The 18,185-nt window shown below is 41.1% G+C and overlaps 1 protein-coding gene across 2 annotated transcripts in view; it reads right to left on the reverse strand.

Moving 5' to 3' along the window:
* The window catches only part of LOC109459486 (membrane-spanning 4-domains subfamily A member 4A), a 36,272-nt gene extending 18,729 nt beyond the window's left edge, over positions 1–17,543 (reverse strand). Inside the window, exon 1 of one of the 2 annotated variants that reach the window (XM_074336439.1) lies at positions 17,433–17,543. The gene's annotated coding sequence lies outside the window, so the exon portion shown is untranslated. Of the gene's footprint in view, positions 1–6,238; positions 6,427–17,432 lie in introns of those variants that run through there. The other variant, XM_019753982.2, reaches the window with a different exon arrangement.
* Between the last annotated feature and the right edge of the window lie 642 nt (positions 17,544–18,185).

Below are 18,185 nucleotides of genomic sequence, written 5' to 3' on the forward strand. Positions count from 1 at the left end.
GGAAATATAAGGAATCCGGAATGTTCAAAACAATCTTAGAAAAAAAAAAAACAATTCAGAGCACACACACTTCCCAATTTCAAAACTTATTCCACAGCTTCTTTTTCAGGACAGTGTGGTACTGGCATAAGAACAGACATATGGAAAAATGAGAGTCCAGAAATAAACCTTTACATTCATGATTAATTGGTTTTTGACAAAGATGCCAACACTACTAATGGGAAAAGAATAGTCTTTCAGTAAATGGTATTGAAAAAACTGCATATGCACATGCAAAGAATGAAGTTAGACCCTTCTTCATACCAAACAAACAAACAAGAAACTCAAAATGGATCAAAGATCTAAATATAAGAGCTAAAAATATAAAACTATTAGAAGACAACAGTGGAGTTAGTCTTCATGATCTTGAGTTACGCAATGGTTTCTTGGCTGTAAAAACGAAAGCTCAAACAACTACAGAGAAACAGATAAATCAGATTTCATCAAATTCAGAAACTTTCCTACTTCAAAGGACACCATGAAGAAAGTGAAAAGACATCATCCAAAATGGGAGAAGATATTTGTAGATGCTATATCTGAGATGAGACTTGTATCCAGAATATAATAAAGATCTCTTATAAAAAGAAAAATAACCAAATTTAAGAAGGGGCAAAGAATTTGAATAGGCATTTCTCCAAAGAAAATATGCAAATGGCACATGAAAAAAATGCTCAACATTTTTTCATTAAAGAAATGTAAATCATCCTGTATGTTCACCACCCAGAGTCAGTTCTCCTTCCATCACCATATAGTGGATCCCTTTTACCCTCATCAATGCACAACATAATATATAGATGATGTATTACAGAATTGTACACGTGAAACCTATGTAACTTTACTAACAATTGTCACTCCAATAAATTTTAATTGAAAAAAAAAAAAAAGAAATGTAAATCAAAACCTGTGGAGACAGAATTCCAGGGAGCAGTTTCCAGGCTCTCGGCCTCACATGGAAAGGTGCTGGCTCGGGTAGTAGATGGCCATCAGTTGTGACTAGTTGGCCATCACCTGTAACCAGTTAGCCATTAGCCATTAATATAATTGCCGTGGCTATGCTGGCAAGGGGGTTTTTGTTGGTTGGTTGGCAGAGAAGCGGGTGGTGGAGTGCAGTTAGCAAGTAGATTATGTTGCAGATCATGTGGACCCTACTTCCTGTGTCTCACACGGCCACCAGATAGACTGGGGTGCAGGAAGACCCCTCGTTGGGGTACTGGAGGCTGTTTGCTTTTGTGTCACGACCAGCCACCATTGAGAATATAGTGGTATGACTCCCCTATCTATGGCTCCTTTGGTGTTCCTTTTTGGCCTCACCATGTCCTGCATTCTGGTGTGGGGAGCGGGAGCTGAGACCCTGCATTACAAAACCACAATGAGAAACCCCTTCATACCTACTAGGATGGAAAAAATACAGGCAGACAGTGACAAATGGTGGTGGGGATGTGGAGAAATGAACCCTCAGACACTGATGTTAAGATAGTAAACTGGTGCAGCCACTTTGGGAAACAGTTTTACAGTCCTCAATATGCTAAAGATAGACTTACCATATGACCCAATAATTCCACTCTCAAGAGAATTGAAAAATATGTCTACACCCAAACTTGTACATTTTCTTAGCAGCATTTCCCGTAATAGCCAAAGATGGAAACAAACCAAATGTCCATCAACTGATGAATGGATAAACATGCAAACGGAATCTTTCTTCCATTCACCAGATGAGTATAACGGATCCTCTTGAGCAGAGGGGTCTGGAATTATGATACCTGGATTCAAATTCCAGCTGTGCACCCTTTACTCATGTTATTTAATTACGTGTTTCTCTAACTTTGTAATGCCTACCTCTTGTGGAAATTTAATGATGAGGTAATACATTTAAACCAGGGCATTTCAATACCAAGTACATATTATTATTGTTGTTACCACTGCTACTTACCCATTTTTGGGCTTTAATATAAAATACAAACTTTCTCTAATGCTCCCTGCCATTCACAGACATGCTAGAGAGAGTCCTTATTCCTGGCATCTCATGCTCCAACTTGTTCCTGTCTTGAGGGAGTTGGAGAGACAGGGAAGAGGGGCTAATACGATTCCTTAGAAGGGGTTATTCATTGTGCCATGTGGTCAGTGGGTGTGTCTTCCTTTCTTTTGCAGTTTGTCTCAAAGGTTGATCGGAAAGGTCAGGGTTGTCCACTGTTTTCTATTTTCATGGAATAAGCTGCATGTAAGACTACGAAGAGGCAGGCCAGGATGCTCTCCTCTTTATCTTTCAGTCTGTTCTGATGATAACTGGGCTTGTGAGGTAGGCTCCATCTTATTGTTGTTGAGTGTGTGTATTCAGGCTTTACTGTATATTTGAGTACCCCCTGAGCAGAACCAAAGATCTCAACTTAGAGCAAAGAGATAGAATAAAATAGGTAGCTTTCTTTTTGGCCTTCAATCTAACTCACACTCTAATTCCTGGGAGACCTGCCCCTCTGAGCTTAATTTAAAGTTATTATAATAAAGCCCTTAATTTGATCTTCCCTTAGCAAGCAACTTGGACCAGAGGGAAAGGGAGAATTCTCACTTTGAGTATTAGAAGACCTAAAGGGAAGATACCCAGTCTTCCTCAACATTTCTTTTTCAAACATTAATGGGGTGCAATGAAAAGTACGGAGAGGAGGTTATTTGAGAGCCTACAATTTAGTTAGTCCCTGAGATAGAGTGGCAGAAGCTAAAGGTAACAAGAACCATCAGACGGCTGTGGAACTCTGAGTGTTTTTCTTAGTGGAAGGCCTAACAATTAGCTCAGTTGCCCATGTTACAAAAATCCTGGTAGTTTGTTATTGACGCCTTCCCATATCTTCCTTGTATGTCCAATCAATCATGTTCTTCTGATCCTACACAACCACTTTTCAACTCTGGATACTTTTCCTACCTCCAAGTTATCATGTTATTTTTAGTAGGAATATTGTCATAGCTTCTGAATGTTCTCCTGTGTCCACTTGTGACCCGTATGTCCTGTTCATTCCCTACTTTGTAGCCAGAGTGGTCATATTAAAATGCAAAAACAGTTCTGTCACTTTCCTCTTTAAAATCCTTCCTTGGAATTCCAGAACCCTTACAATAAAGTTAGAATAATGCTTGTCGTTGATAGGAGGAACTCTGCTAATTCAGCCCACATCTATTTTCCAGAACTTACCTTGAATCTCTACGTTTTTTATTTTTGAAGCCACAAATACGTTTGACTTATTTCCACATTTCCAAAGCAACCATTTCGTTCCTATGCAGGGGCATTTGCACATGTTGAATTCAGTACCAAGAAAGTGCCGCCCCTCCCACAGCCACCCTGTAAACAACACCCAACCACCTCAGGATTTGATTTTGTCCCACACTGACAGTATTGCACGATGTCTGTTTCCTCTCAGACACAACTCCCCTACTCCCCCATCCATCACACATGGTTACTCAACCTGTGATGGTAAGGAAGGGTTTAAGAAATTTCACGTATTTCTCTCCTCCATCATAGAGACCAGAAGTGTTGCAAAAGTAACTACCGAAGATTCTTCTTGGTCCAACTGCATGAGTGCTTTGGTTTACTTCTCTTTAATGCACAGAAACCTTTACATTGATCTCTCAGACATACCTTCAGACTGAGGATTTAGGAAATACAGGTCCTGTCTTACCAGACATCCCTGGTGGTTCTTTCTCTATATTTAGTAAGACAGTGAGCTTCCCCAGAGCAGACACTGTATTAAAATAACGCTTTCAAATGACTCTTATGGTCTTTCCATAGTTCTCTGGTCACATATGTCAGGTCCTGGTCACTAAGGGCTGATGCTCTGTCTTTCTAAAGAACTCTGGCTATAAAGTCATATAACTGCCTCCTACCTTCATACCTCAGAAATCCATGTGTTGTTAATTACCTAGGGAAGGTACATTCCCCCAGGACAAAAATTTGTGTTTACTCTCTAGTGCTCAACTTTTCTATATTCAAAGATCCAGGAAACCAAAACAACAGAAAATATTGGATAGATATGAGGAAGAGGTCACATGTGACTTACATTGGGCTATCAACAACTACACTGTCTTTGTTGTTGCCGTTCCTGCTATCGATGTGGAAGAACCTAGAAAACTGCCCCCTCTCCCTCTACAGGCTCCAGAGTCCTTGTGGATCAGCAGCACCACCAATCTTTTGTGTCCTTATTTTTACATCACTATCCACCTCATGGGTCACAATTGCCAAGGAGGGAGCATGAGGAGGGAGCATGAGTAGGATGGTCTGAAGGGACGTCTTCTATTTTTTTATCAAACTTTTAAAACGAAATAGTGGCCCAAAAGGAGGCCTGATCCTGGATGGTTTGTTGGAGGATGATGATGGTAACTTAGAAATGGTGACCTGGACAGGATTCGAGAAACCTGGGTTCTACTCCTACCTCTTATACTAACTATTGTGACTCTGGGTAAGTTATCCCCCTTTTCTGGGTTTCATTTACCTCATCTGAGGAAAGAATGAATTGGGCACAACTGTCTTCAAGCTTCTTTCTGATCTCAGGAATGTTAAGAATCTACAGCGTCTCTCTCATCAGTAGACTTCCTCAAGAGCAGCTTCAGTTTATGTCTTGGGTGTCACAAGAATGGTGTCAAAGAGAGCTGGAGAACTAGGTCAGGCCACAGTCTATCTCGGGCCTGCATAAGACTGGGGGTCCTGCTTCTGCCTTACAACATCTCCACCAAATTCTACCTGTGGCAGATCTTTCCTTAAATGTTGAATTGTAAAAATAACATGTCAGAGACAGAGAATAAAGACCATGAAAGAAGGGGCATCAAGAGTACATGCAATAACTTATAACCCAGAAATTCTACTCTTAGGTATCTATCCAGAGAAATCCAAAATTCTAATTCAAAAAAAGTATGCACCCCTATGTTGATTGCAGCACTATTCACAATAGCCAAGACATGGAAACCACCAAAATGCCCATCGGTAGACGACTGGATTAAGAAACTGTGGTACATTTATACAATTACTTGGCCATAAAAAAGAATGAAATCTTACCATTTGCAATGATATGGATGGACCTAGAGAACATTATGCTAAGTGAAATAAGTCAGATGGAGAAAGATAAATACCATATGATTTCACTTATATGTGGAATCTAAAGAAAAGAATAAATGAGCAAACTAATCAGAAACAGTCTCAGAGATACAGAGAAAAAACTGAGGGTTGCTAGATGGGAGGGGGGTGGGGATGAGGGAGAAGGTGATGGGATTAGAAAGCACAAATTGGTAACCATGATATTGCAATGGGGATGTGAAAGACAGTTTGGGAAATATAATCAATATTGTTGTAAAGATTTTGTAGGGTGTCAGATGGGCACTTGTCTTATTAGGGAGCCCACTTCAGGGACATTGTAGATGCCCAATCACTGCACTGTACACCCGAAGCTGGGCTGCATAATATTGTATGTTAACTATAATTTAATATATATATGTATATATAGTCATGGGATATGGAGTACAGCATAGGGAATAGAGTCAATGGAATTGTAATAGATACATATGATGTCAGAGGGGAAACAGATTGGGGGAGGAAGGTTATCACTTTGTGAGGGGTGAAATGTCTAACTATTACATTGTTTTGTACACCTGAAACTAATAAAAAAGAAAAAAGAATCCATGCAATAATTAGTCAAACTGAAATATTGCTCTCGGTTTTCTCACAGCCTGGGGATTTCAAGAGCAAGAGTAACTACACAGTCTCATCCAGCATCCAACACGAGTCTTTAGGAACCTGTCCACACCCCCATCCTCTGCAGCAAAGATCGTGCCCCCAAACCCCAAAACCAACATTTAAAGGTGCACTCAAGGGGGGGGGTGCTAGAAGAGGGTAAAGGTGATCTAATATATGGTGATGGAAAGAGAACTGACTCTGGGTGGTGAACATACAATGTGAGATATAGATAAAGTATTACAGAATTGTACACCTGAAATCTATGTAACTTGACTAACAATTGTCACCCCAATAAACTTTAATTAAAAAAATAAATAAATAAAATAAAGTGCACTTAACCCACCCCAGCCCAGAATACCAGCTTGTGCCATGGGGGTGGGGGGGAGGGTGACCTCATCCTTTCTCATTCCACTCCCAGGGATCCTAAAACCAGTGGATGAGAAAACCAAAACCATGAGCCCAAAGCCTAGAAAGTCATGACCCTGGACCTACCTTTCTTCAAGCCTGCAGTGTCTCCTGTGTGTCAGAGTGCCAGAGACTCTGGGCAAGCGCCTTCAGTCCAGACACAACCACTTGCCCCCACTCCACACCTAACTCAGTTTAAATCTGCATTCTTCTAGCAGTTTTTCTAAACCACAAAGGCTTTCTGAGTATTTGTGAGACATACAACTAGTTCCTTTTTTTTATGTCGGAAGCAACGATTTTGTGTCCCTGATGTGGGTGTGGATGTCTATTGTGAAATGCAGTGAACAAGCCGTGACTGCCACATAGTCTTTTTTTTTTTTTTTAACATTTTTTTTTATCAGTTTCAGGTGCACAAAACAATGTAATAGTTAGACGTTTATCATTTATATCCCTCACACAGTGACAACCCCCTCCCCCTATCCACTATCCCTCTGACATCGCACACAGTCTTGATAGGAAAATTCTAGTGGTTACCACTGTGTACATCAGTGGGCATCAGTGATTGAGGATTTGCTATGGGTCTGACTCCGCTCAAAGGTTTTTATCTACGCAAATTGAACGGCATTTAAAAATCATTTGAAACTCTCCTTTACATATTTTCACACGTTGCCCCTGTCTTCCTAGAAAACTGTGTGTTACCATTCTATGCAATTTAAATGTACAATTTACATGAAATTTCACCAGTGGAGATGAATTTCTGTAAAACAGCAACAAGTTGGTAGCATAGCAATAACTAATGTGACACCTTTCTAAATCAAAGAGGTAGCTGGTATCATAGAGAAAGCCTGGCCTTGACTAAGACAAAGCCAATTCCAATCATTTATTGCATGACCTTATTATTTCTCTGAACCTAAGATTCCCCATTAGAATATGAAACCAATAGTTTCTTTATATGGAAAGCACAGGGGTGTTCAGCTCTCATTCATTCAGCGTTTTCTTAGAGGAAAATTACTATGAGCCAAGCACTGTGCTGTGTGCTGCAGAGAAAATGGTGAAAAATGACAGACACGAGCCCTGTGTCCCAGGAGCTTATAGACTACTGGGCATACAGACAGGTAAACAAACCATCAGAATCCAGTTCTTTGCAAGGTAAAGTGGAGTATTCTAAGAGAGCTCATAGGAAGAGCCATTAATCCGGCATTGGCGATGCAGAGGAGACTTCCTGGAGAAGAGGGCCTCTAACAAGGCACCTGATGAATGAGCAGGAGACAGACAAACGGAGGAAGAGTTAGGAGACAAATGGAGACAGAGTCAATAGAATGAAGAAAAACCAAAGGGCTAGAGAGACCATGGTGCATTCGAGAAACTAACAGAGCTTCACAGTCGCTGAAGCTTAGAACAGGACTCGTCAGGTAATTCAGAGCCTTACATCACTTGAAGGACTTTGGAGTTTATTCTGAGTAACTGGAATTTATAAAAAGTCTTCAAGTTAATGAATGTGATTGAACATTGACTATACGTCAGTCCATATGCTTTAGACTGATGCCTACTTTGCTTTTCATAGAAAATGAGACTGAAGCTGAGCTAGTGTGGGTGAGATTGAAGCCCAGATTTGCCTAATTCAACAGACTATGTTGTCTGGAATCCTCTGGAATATCCTTCTCAAAAAAAAAAGGTATCTCAGAAATATTGTCCTGGCTACCACGTGGAGGAGAAACAATAGGAAGAAACAATACTGAAGTCAGGGAGTTACACTCAAAGAAGCAGCCGTCAACCCGGGGAGAGATAATGGTTACTTATGGTTAGTGAAGGCAGAGAGACGTGAATAGGTTTGAAAGGTGTTTGGAAAAAAAAAAAAAAGAAAGGTGTTTGGGGGGTAGACACAGCAGTGCTGGGTGGGAGAATGGATGGGGTAAGGAGAAAGAACAGGAAAGGGTGATCCTCAGAATCTGGTTTAGGGAACTGAATGAGTGACAGGGCCATTCACAAAAGCAATAGACGTGCACAGGGACAAAAAGTAAAATTTTGAGCATGTTTAGTTTGAATTATGTCAGGACCTTCCAAAAGGCTTGACAGTTAGGAGCTGGCAACTGGCAGGAGCTAGGGAGTCAGAACACAGCTATAGAAATAAATCTAGGCAATTATTATATATGGACGATGAGATCACCCAGCGCTGCAAGTGAAGGCAGAGAAGATGAAAGCCTTGTGAGACAATAAAACCAGTATTAGCAGAAGTAGGCATTCCCAGAGGAATATGAAAACAGAGCTAAGGAAGGCAGCAGGAACACGAGGAAAACGGGGCATCACAGAAGCCAAGGCTACAGAGAGTTTGGTGATTTCACAAGAGACATTGAGATGCTGAACTAAGGACAAGTGCCACTCTCCCTTCTCACTCTATATTGCATGAAATGACAAAAAGTTTAGGGATATCAGTAGCTGACAAGTGATTCTGAAGAATTAAGGAAACATCGAACTAGTAGAAACTTGAAACTTGACAGAGCAGCATGAAGAGAATCACCCTACCCCAAAGTAAGCATAAAAGAAAACTACTATAGTAAGATCAAATGCAGGAAGAGTCCAAGTTCAGTGTCAAAAACTATAAATAGCAGGGGGGTGGTGCAGAGCCTTGGACAGCTGTTTAGGTAATTGATTTTTTAAAAATTATGTTGGAAACAGCTGAGTCAGCTGTCCCTTTCTCCCTCATTCAGGCATCACACAACAATGTGGTTTACCCCCAAGGTCTGAGAACTGTTATCCGAGAAAAATTACAATTATGGTGCAGGCAATAATATGCGAGTGCTATATCTAAATAAGAAGCAGAACAGAGACAGGGATAACTTCAAACCTTCAAAGTAACAGGAGAAAAAGAAGAAGTAGGGAGATGGGTATTATGGAATTGGCCTCCAAATGAGAGTCCTGAGTTCACTTTGTAGAGCTAGGATTCTGATGGAGACACGGAGGGCACCTTGGTCTGGAGAAGAAGGGTGCTCTCCCCCACCTAGGTCCCAACCAACCTTCACCTTTGACCTGTCTTAGTGCCTCCACCTCCCTCACAACCACCAGATGTAAGCTACAGTAAAGCACTGAGAATCAAAAAACAATTACTAAATAAAAGTGTGAATAGACACTAAACATTAAAGGAAATAAATACTGTAAAACAGAGAAACAGAATTAAACAAACAACTGAAGAAACAAAATATGTTTTCCATTTTTTTTGGAACTGCTCTATATTCTCTTATGTCCCCTTTCTTGCATCATTTTCAAATGATCGGGTATTTATTATTATTATTATTATTATTTTTATATGTCTTCCTTCAATTAGTCTGGTAATTACACAGTTTTTATTATGTGTTTACTTATAACCCTAAAAATTACAGCGTGTATATTTGATTTTTCAAATTCTAATAATTAGAATTTTATTTCTTCCAGGAAGACTAATAATAACATGGTAGATTCAATACCAAATATATGAGTAAATACCGGGGGTGCCAAAAAAATGCATACACATTTTAAGAGATGTTATCTATGCTCAAGCAGTAGTTCGCCATAATCAGAAGTGTCTGGACCCTGATGGGAACCACTTTGAGCACCTCTTGTCTTTGCAGAAGTCAAGCATGACTTGTATCCATCTTTTGTTATCGGTATATATTAATACATGGTTATCCTTTGTTAAAATATGTATACATTTTTTTGGCACCCTCTGTATAGTATATGTAATCGATGACAAAGATTTCAGACCAGATTTTTTAAAAGTCAAAACTTAACTACTTACTATTTGTAAAAAGGCAAATCTTAATGGATACCAAAAAGCTTAAAGTAAAACAAAGAGAAAAGATATATCAGGCAAACCCTAAACCAAAAGAGTATTAATATTAAACAAAGTTGACCTTAGAGCAGAAAGCATTACTGATACAATAGAGGAATTTGAGGGCACAAAAAGTGCTCTTTAAAATGAAAACATTATCACTATATCTTTCATTGTCATTAATACCTATTATCTTGAGAATCAACTTTGTGCAAAGCTTTTTATATGTAATCTCAACTATCCCTACAAACACCTTTCTATCTAAGTAATAGTATCTCCACTTAGCAGATGAGAAAACCGAGACTCAGAGGGATGAATTATTTTATCCACTAAATTCCATGTAAGGTGAGATCCAACCCAGACCTGTTACAAAAACCAGAGTTTTAGGTCTGCCTTTCAGGAGAGTCTCCCACAAACAGTGGGGTGAGGGGTGGGGATTCAGGGCACATTTTCTTGTTCACTGACTCCCTCTTGTGGGTCAATTAAATATATCACTTCAGTGTTAAGGAAATGAAGCAGATGAGGAAAGAGAGTCAGGGAAACTGGGTTATAAATCCATTACTTTCAGAACCCATACGAATCACTTTCTTTCTCTGGGCCACAGTTTTCTCATGTTTCAGTGTAGTTGTGTAGGAAGAGCTCCAAGTCCCTTCTAGCTCTTATGTTCTGTATTTATAACAGGTATATGGGGTCACTCAGGGGAGGCCCAATCCTAGCACCTTTACATTATGTGTGTGTGTGTGTGTGTGTGTGTGTGTGTGTGTGTGTCTGTGAGTGTGTGTGAGTGTGTGTATGTGTGTGTGTGTGTGTGACTTGAGCACCTCCTCAGTGAGTGTCTCCATGACTTTAGCACTGCTATAGCACACACACACACACAAAATTGGTGTGTACAGGGCGCTGAATTCATCCGTGTATCACTTGCTTACAAGAGGGCAACCCAGGGCCTAATTCAGGGTACTGCCTAACCTCAGGAAACATGGCCAAAAAGGCTGGTCAGTGCAGGATCCAGGATCTGAACCTAGGTTTGCTGGCTCTAAGCTCCTTTATTCCTGCCACACTTATCTATACCAGACTGAATAAACTTGGCAATGAAGATGCCAAAAACAGGCAAAGGGCACAAAAGGAGCTATGATCGTTTGGTGCAACACCCAGCCAGCAGTAGGAATGTGGGTTCATTATAACTGAAAACATTAGCATTTACCTGAATCCTCTTTAGGTTTGTAGGGACAGAGCCAGGAGTGGTTTCCAGGCTCTCGGCCTCACATGGAAAGTGCTGGCTCAGGCAGTAAATGGCCATCAACTGTGATTGGATGGCCATCAGCTGTGGCTAGTTGGCCGTCAGCTGTAACCAGTGAGCCATTGGCCACTAATATAACTGCCGTGGCTACGCTAGCAGAAAAATGGGGCTAGCAGGAAGATGGTGGCTGCGCTAGCAAGAGCAGATTGCAGTTAGCAAGTGGGAGTCGAGAGGGAGTCGACGGGAGTCGAGGAGATTTGGTCGGTTGGCAGAAAAGCGGACAGCAGGTCGCACGTCATGTGAATCGGGCCTCCAGTGAAACTATAATGGTATGACTCCCCTACCTATGGTTCCGTGGGTGTTCCTTTTTGGCCTCACCACATCCTGTGTTCTTATGTGGGGAGTGGGAGCTGAGACCCTGCAGACCACCCTGCATGACAGGTCAGACAGTGGTTTAACACGAATGGCTGTGAATGATATACACTCTTGTGTCTCATACGCAAAACTGACTTAACTAAATTGCAGAACTGTCATAAGGATTAATGAATGTCATAAGGAGGTGCTTGGGAAATGGCAACAAAGATGATTGCTATTTCTGAGCTTACAGAAAAGCAACCCAAGAGAAACTGACTAGGAAATTCCATGAATACAAAAAAAAAAGACAGAATTCAGAATGCCTCTTGAAGGAGAAAACTGGTTGTAGTGGCCCTGAAAGTACAGTGGTACCTTGGTTTTTGAACATAATCCACGAGTTCTGAAACATTCAAAAACAGCCGACAGCTAGGCCTCAGGATCTTGCCCTCAGTGGAAGCCGTGTGACTTCTGAGTCGTGTTCAAAAACCAAAGTTGAAAGGTGTTGATTTGGGGAAAGGAAAATAATGAGGGCATGGTAGAGAGCTATTCTCTGATTCTCCAGTTTTCTATGTTGTGGGGGCAGAGCCCCAGAAAGCAGTTTCCAGGCTCTTGGCCTCACATAGACAGGTGCTGGCTCAGGTAGTAAATGGCCATCAATGTGATGGGATGGCCATCAGGTGTGGCTAGTTGGCCGTCAGCTGTAACCAGTGAGCCATTGGCCACTAATATAACTGCTGTGGCTACACTAGCAGAGAGAAGAAGAATGGGGGCTAGCAAGAAGATGGCGGCTGGGCTGGCAAGCGTGGATGGCGGTTTGCAGACAGTGTGGATGCAGCCTCCAGTGGGAGTGAGAGTATAGTGCCGCCAGAGAGAATATAGTGGTATGACTCCCTTACCTATGGCTCCGTGGGTGTTCCTTTTTGGCCTCACCATATCCTGCGTTCTTATGTGGGGAGTGGGAGCAGAGACCCCGCCAGGTCCCCTGCACGACATATGTGTAGGTTCAGTCCTGGGACAATGGCTGAGACCAGCTTCGCCTGGATCTTTATTGGTCACCTTTGTGTCCACTGGTCACAGGTCAGTCCCAAGCCTGAGCACTGAGGCCTCTCCAGTACTTTCTCTGAACCAGTTAACCAAGATCCTGGATGCCAGGTACAGAAGAACCCTGGAGTTGGAATTTTTTGGGCCTGGGCTTTCAGGACAAGAATGAGGACAAAAGATGTTGGGATATGAAATTCAGATGTTCGAGCCTCTCATTCGGCCTTCCTCATCAGGCCCTTTCTCCAACCCTGAAGGATGTATACCAGTGTCGTGCTGTCAGCTTGCTCATGGATGTAGCTGTTCTGCATTCTAACCGGGCACAGACAGTAGACAGCAGGACCTGGGTTTCACCATCAACCCCTAACTGACTGCATGACAGATACCACATACGCTTACTGAAAGAATCCCCCTGGGAATGTGGACTCCAACCCTCTCCGTGCTGATTCTGCAAAAGGCCCAATGTTGCATGTCGGGTCCCCGATTCCTCTTTCCCAGGAACTATCACATCTTGCGTGTTCCCCCTTGGGGTACCCCAGAGCCTTTCTTCCCACCCCCCTCATTTGCATTTTAGGACACATCACTTTTCATTTATTTGATCACACAAGTCACTTGCTTTCAAATCCAATGTTTTTCATGTATAAACACCTGGCTATTTCTATTTCTTTGAGTTGAATTACATGATCAGGTCCTTCCTCCATTTATAGCTTTCTTGCTTGTTTTCTTTCTCTCGCTTGTTACAGATGTTACAAATATTTATTCCTTGTTATAATTTGGCTTTGCCTTTTGAATTGCTTATCGGGTTTTTATGTTAATTAAAAAGTGCTTACATTTCTGGGTAATCAAGCACATATTTATATGGTTAGAGATGCTTCCAAACTCTAAACCAAGAAGAAAACAAAACAAATATCTTTTCTCATCTTAATTTTTTAACATTTGATTATTCATTCAATCTGTTATCTGTTATTTATTTGGGGATATAGTATAAGTAGTATGAGGCAGGGCCTAATCTGTTATCCTTTATGGAGTTAGCTGTATTTTGTTTCCCATGGTATGAAAATAATTTATTTAGAATACATTCAATAGACACTTATTAACATTTTTCATATACTGTTTTCACACATAGAAAGGGTTGCTGTCTGGGATTTCTATTCTCACTGGTTTATCATTCACTCTAGTTAGGCAGCAGTAACACAATTTGTATTATTTAATGTGTATTTTATTTTAATGTCTACTAGTACAATCCTCACTTTAGCATTTCTCTTTTTAAACATGCTTTTGGCTAGATGTACTCATTCCATATGAACTTTAAATCAATGTCAAGTTCCCCAAGGCACTTTTTTGGGAAGTATTTTACATTTGAAATACATTGTAGAATAATTCACATCCAGAAATATGTAAATTTAGTCAAGTCTCTTTTTATGTTCCTGAATAAAAAATGTGTATCTTTCCTCATACAAGTTTTTCACTCTTCAGGTTAAGTGAATTACAGTATTTTTCATTTTTGTTGCAATATGAAAAAATTTACTCACTTCAGATTATTGGTTATTGACAGTTTAAATATGTACACATTTTCACTGGGCTTCATTTTTTTATTGTGGGAACCAATATTTGTTTCCCACCTTTTTTTTTTGTTTGTTTCCCACTATCTATTTCCATATTTATTGCAGTATGATTAGTAAATGTGACCTGGATTTGTTTTTTTCATTTAATGCGGTTTTCTTTGTGATGAATATATGGTCAATAATTGTCAATACATCAAATGAGCTTAAAAAACATGTTTCCTTTATATTGGTTCATTCAATCATTTTATTATTCAACTCATCTGGTTTTTTTGCTTACATTTCTCAAAAATTTTCAAGCTATCTGTCAAAAATGCTCATGACTATTGTTTTTGTCAGGTTTTCATATTCCTAGGCAACGTTTTTATTATTGGTACATTATGTTATTTGGTCATAAAGATTTTTGACAATATATTGTCATTAGAAATGAGCACCTTTGTCATATTTAAGAATTTTCCTTAGACTTTTGCTGTCTGATATTAATATTGCATCCTTTGTCCTTTTATTTTGCATTTTCTTACCTGTCTGCTCTCCTTACCCTTGCACATCCTACTATACCAGGGACCTTTGTAAATACAAATGGGACCTTGTCACCACTCTGCTTAGCTCCTCTGTGGCTGCTCAATGCCTCCAGGACGCCTTCAAAGCCCTGGGCAGCCAGGGTCTTGTCTCTCTCCCAGTTGGTTCTCTCACTTTTCAGTGTGTGACAGAATCATAACCAACTGCTTCCAGGTCGCCCCACAGGCCAAACAATTTCAGGCCCTGGCCTTGCCCACACTGATCCCCCTCCCTAGAATGCACAGGGCCACCAGCACCTGTTCTTCTTCGAAAGCACCTTTTAATTGTCACCTGTTCAATGAAGCCTGTTCTTCCCCTTGTTCAACAGACCCCTCACACCTTTGTGCTCGCACGATGCTCTCTACATACCATGTTCAAGGACAAGGACAATGTCTTACTCATCAGGTGTCGCTCGTCTCTGGCATAGTACCGGCACGTGGCAGGCACTTCACACATATCGGCTGAGTGAGAGAATCAACTGTGAGTGGCAGTTTATGTGGAATAGTGACCCAAGAGAGTGCTAGCATGCATGGTAGGGCAAAAATGCACAATCAAGTGCAAAATAATAATAACATTAATGTTACAGCCTATGATATGAGTCTTCAGCTTAGTATCAGTTTTCCACAGCCTAGAAGAACCTGCCAGCCTAAGAACCCATAAGGGGAAGCCAGGATTCCTGCTACGAGGGGAGCCTCATTTTTTCACTTGGTTGTACTGGATCAGATGCCTGCGCACTTTCCTTCCAGATGCCTCTCCGTTTTTAACCTGAAACACAAAAACTTTGATTTTGGGCAAGTTCTTTCACTTCTCAGTGTCTTCCTCTGTTTGTCTGCAAAGTAGGGAGAGTTAAAAATATAATAGCACTCCAAGCTAATCGGATGGGAAAATATATATCAAACAATGCTCACTCAACACAGCGTCACTTCATCAGTACTCATGAGGTTCCTTTTCTTCCTGTATCTTTCCCTGCCTTGTTTTCCTAGACAATATAGCTAGTTAACCCTTCTGTAGCTTGACTTCTTTATTTTTTCCAAGGGCCCTGACCCCCTTTTTCTCCCCCATCTCCCCAGGCCCACCTAAGTGACTTTCTGGGGCCACTCCTGCTACACCAAACAAAAAGAAAAGCAATATATGTAGAAAATTTACATCTTAATTCTCTGCATTTTAGATAATACTAAATGTTCCATCTACTTTCTCACAGTTGTATGTACACACACACACACACACACACACGCACACAAAGTACCAGCACATATGAGTGTGCAGGTGGAACACTACACAAATCTAAGAAGCTCCATTTGTGCCACCATAGATTTGTGTACTTTTTACAACTGCCCAGCAGATGGCAACAAGGTTTCCTGAGGAAGGGCAGAAGCTACTGTAAACACTAGAGGCTAAGCTGTCGATCTGGACATAATAGTATTTAAGTAGGCCAGAGACCACTCAGTTTCATCTGAGGCCCAAAGAGGATGGATAACATAGTGTCCTGCCAAGCACGGGGCAGTTGGAAGTACCTTGTCATGCAGGGAGTCACACAGGGTCTCTGGTCCTGCTCCCCACATAAGAACACAGGATATGGTGAGACCAAAAAGGAACACCCACGGAGCCATAAGTAGGGGAGTCATATCACTATAGTCTCACTGGCGGCTGGGTTGGAGACACAGGAGGCAGGAGCCACAGAATCCGCAACCTGCCGTCCACTTCTCTCTGCCAACCAACCTCACTTGCTAACTGCAATCCACTCTTGCTAGCTCAGCACCATCTTCTTGCTAGCCCCCATTTTGCTGCTAGCATAGCCACGGCAGTTATATTAGTGGCCAATGGCTCACTGGTTACAGCGGATGGCCAACTAGCCACAGCTGATGGCCATCCAATCACAGTTGATGGCCATTTACTACCCAGGTGAGCACTTTTCCATATGAGGCCGAGAGCCTGGAAACTGCACTCCTGGCTCTGTCCCCACATACCTCCCCCAGAAATAGGCCATTTTTAGATTATAATTTAGACCAATAAAAGATCCTCCCCTCCCTGATGAGTATTTTATTATCAATATTGTTTAGAATTTCTGTACACATGGAAGGTAGATGGCAGTTTTGTTTTAAAAGTTTCTACAGACAATGCTTCCCCTTATTGCCTGCACCTGGAGGAACCATTCCCATCACCCTTCTTCATCTGCCAAGTAGATGACAGTTACTCCCAGTTTACAAAATGAAATGCCGTTTACCCAAGAAGAAGTTACAAAAGAGCCAAAAAATTACAAAAGAGCCAAGAAGAAATTACAAAAGAGCCAAAAAGTGGTTTTCTCAACCAGCCTATGAGAGAAATTTAGACTGAGATCCAACTAAGAGAATTTCATTAGAAATAATTTCACTTGAAAACTTTACTGGAGAATTTGCTGGAAGAAAACAAAGTGTGGTTTTGCCCCTCGTCCCCCTGCAGGAGAAGCAAGGAGGCATTTACCCTCATCTCTAAGCTCAGAGAGACAGAACACAATGGGACCATGTCAAGATTTTAATGTATAATCCCACAGTTTGGGGAAGACGGTAGACTTGAGTCTAACACACTCTGAGGAACCAAAAAAGGCTACGGCTGGGGCTTTGGATTCTGATGGCCAGTGTATGTGTATTTATCTATTGCTACCTAACAAATTACCACAACTTTAGAGGTTTAACACAACACACCCGTATTATTTTGTGTCTATGGGGTGGGACTCTGGGCATGGCTTACCTGCTGTCTTTGCTTCAGGATCTCACATGGCTACAGTCAAGGAGTTGGCAGAGTCTTGACTAAGGAAGGGCAGAAGCTACTGTAAACACTTTCAAGCTTCCACTGTTGTTAGAATCCAGTGCCTAGCAGTTGTAGGACAAAGGGCCCCATCGCTGGGTGTTGTCTGGAGGTCTTTGCAGGCTGTCAGCTAGAGGCCACTCTCAATTCCTAAAAGCTGTCCACAATTCCTTGCCACATGGAGGCCCCTAATATAGCCACTTGCTTCTCATAGTCAGCAAGGAAGAGAAAGAGACAGATGGTACTGTGTTTCCCCAAAAATAAGACCTAGCCGGACCATCAGCTCTAATGCATCTTTTGGAGCAAAAATTAATATAAGATCCGGTATTATATTATATTATATTATATTATATTATATTATATTCAGTCTTATTTTACTATAATATGTAAGACTGGATCTTATATAATATATAATATGATATGATATAATTATAATATAATACCGGGTCTTATATTACTTTTTGCTCAAAAAGACACAGTAGACCTGATGGTCCAGCTAGGTCTTATTTTTGGGGAAACAGGATATGACCTCCTGCAATGTAATCATGCAACCACATACATCCTGTCACCTTTGCCATAGTCTACTGAGTCAAAGCAAGCCACAGGTCTTGCCTATACTCACAAGAAGCAATCACAAAGAACATGAATGGCAGGAGGCAGGAATCATTAGAACCACGCTAGAGTCTGTCTGCTCCA

Source organism: Rhinolophus sinicus, linkage group LG06 (genome assembly GCF_036562045.2).
Source record: "Rhinolophus sinicus isolate RSC01 linkage group LG06, ASM3656204v1, whole genome shotgun sequence".
In the NCBI taxonomy this organism is placed as follows: domain Eukaryota; kingdom Metazoa; phylum Chordata; class Mammalia; order Chiroptera; family Rhinolophidae; genus Rhinolophus; species Rhinolophus sinicus.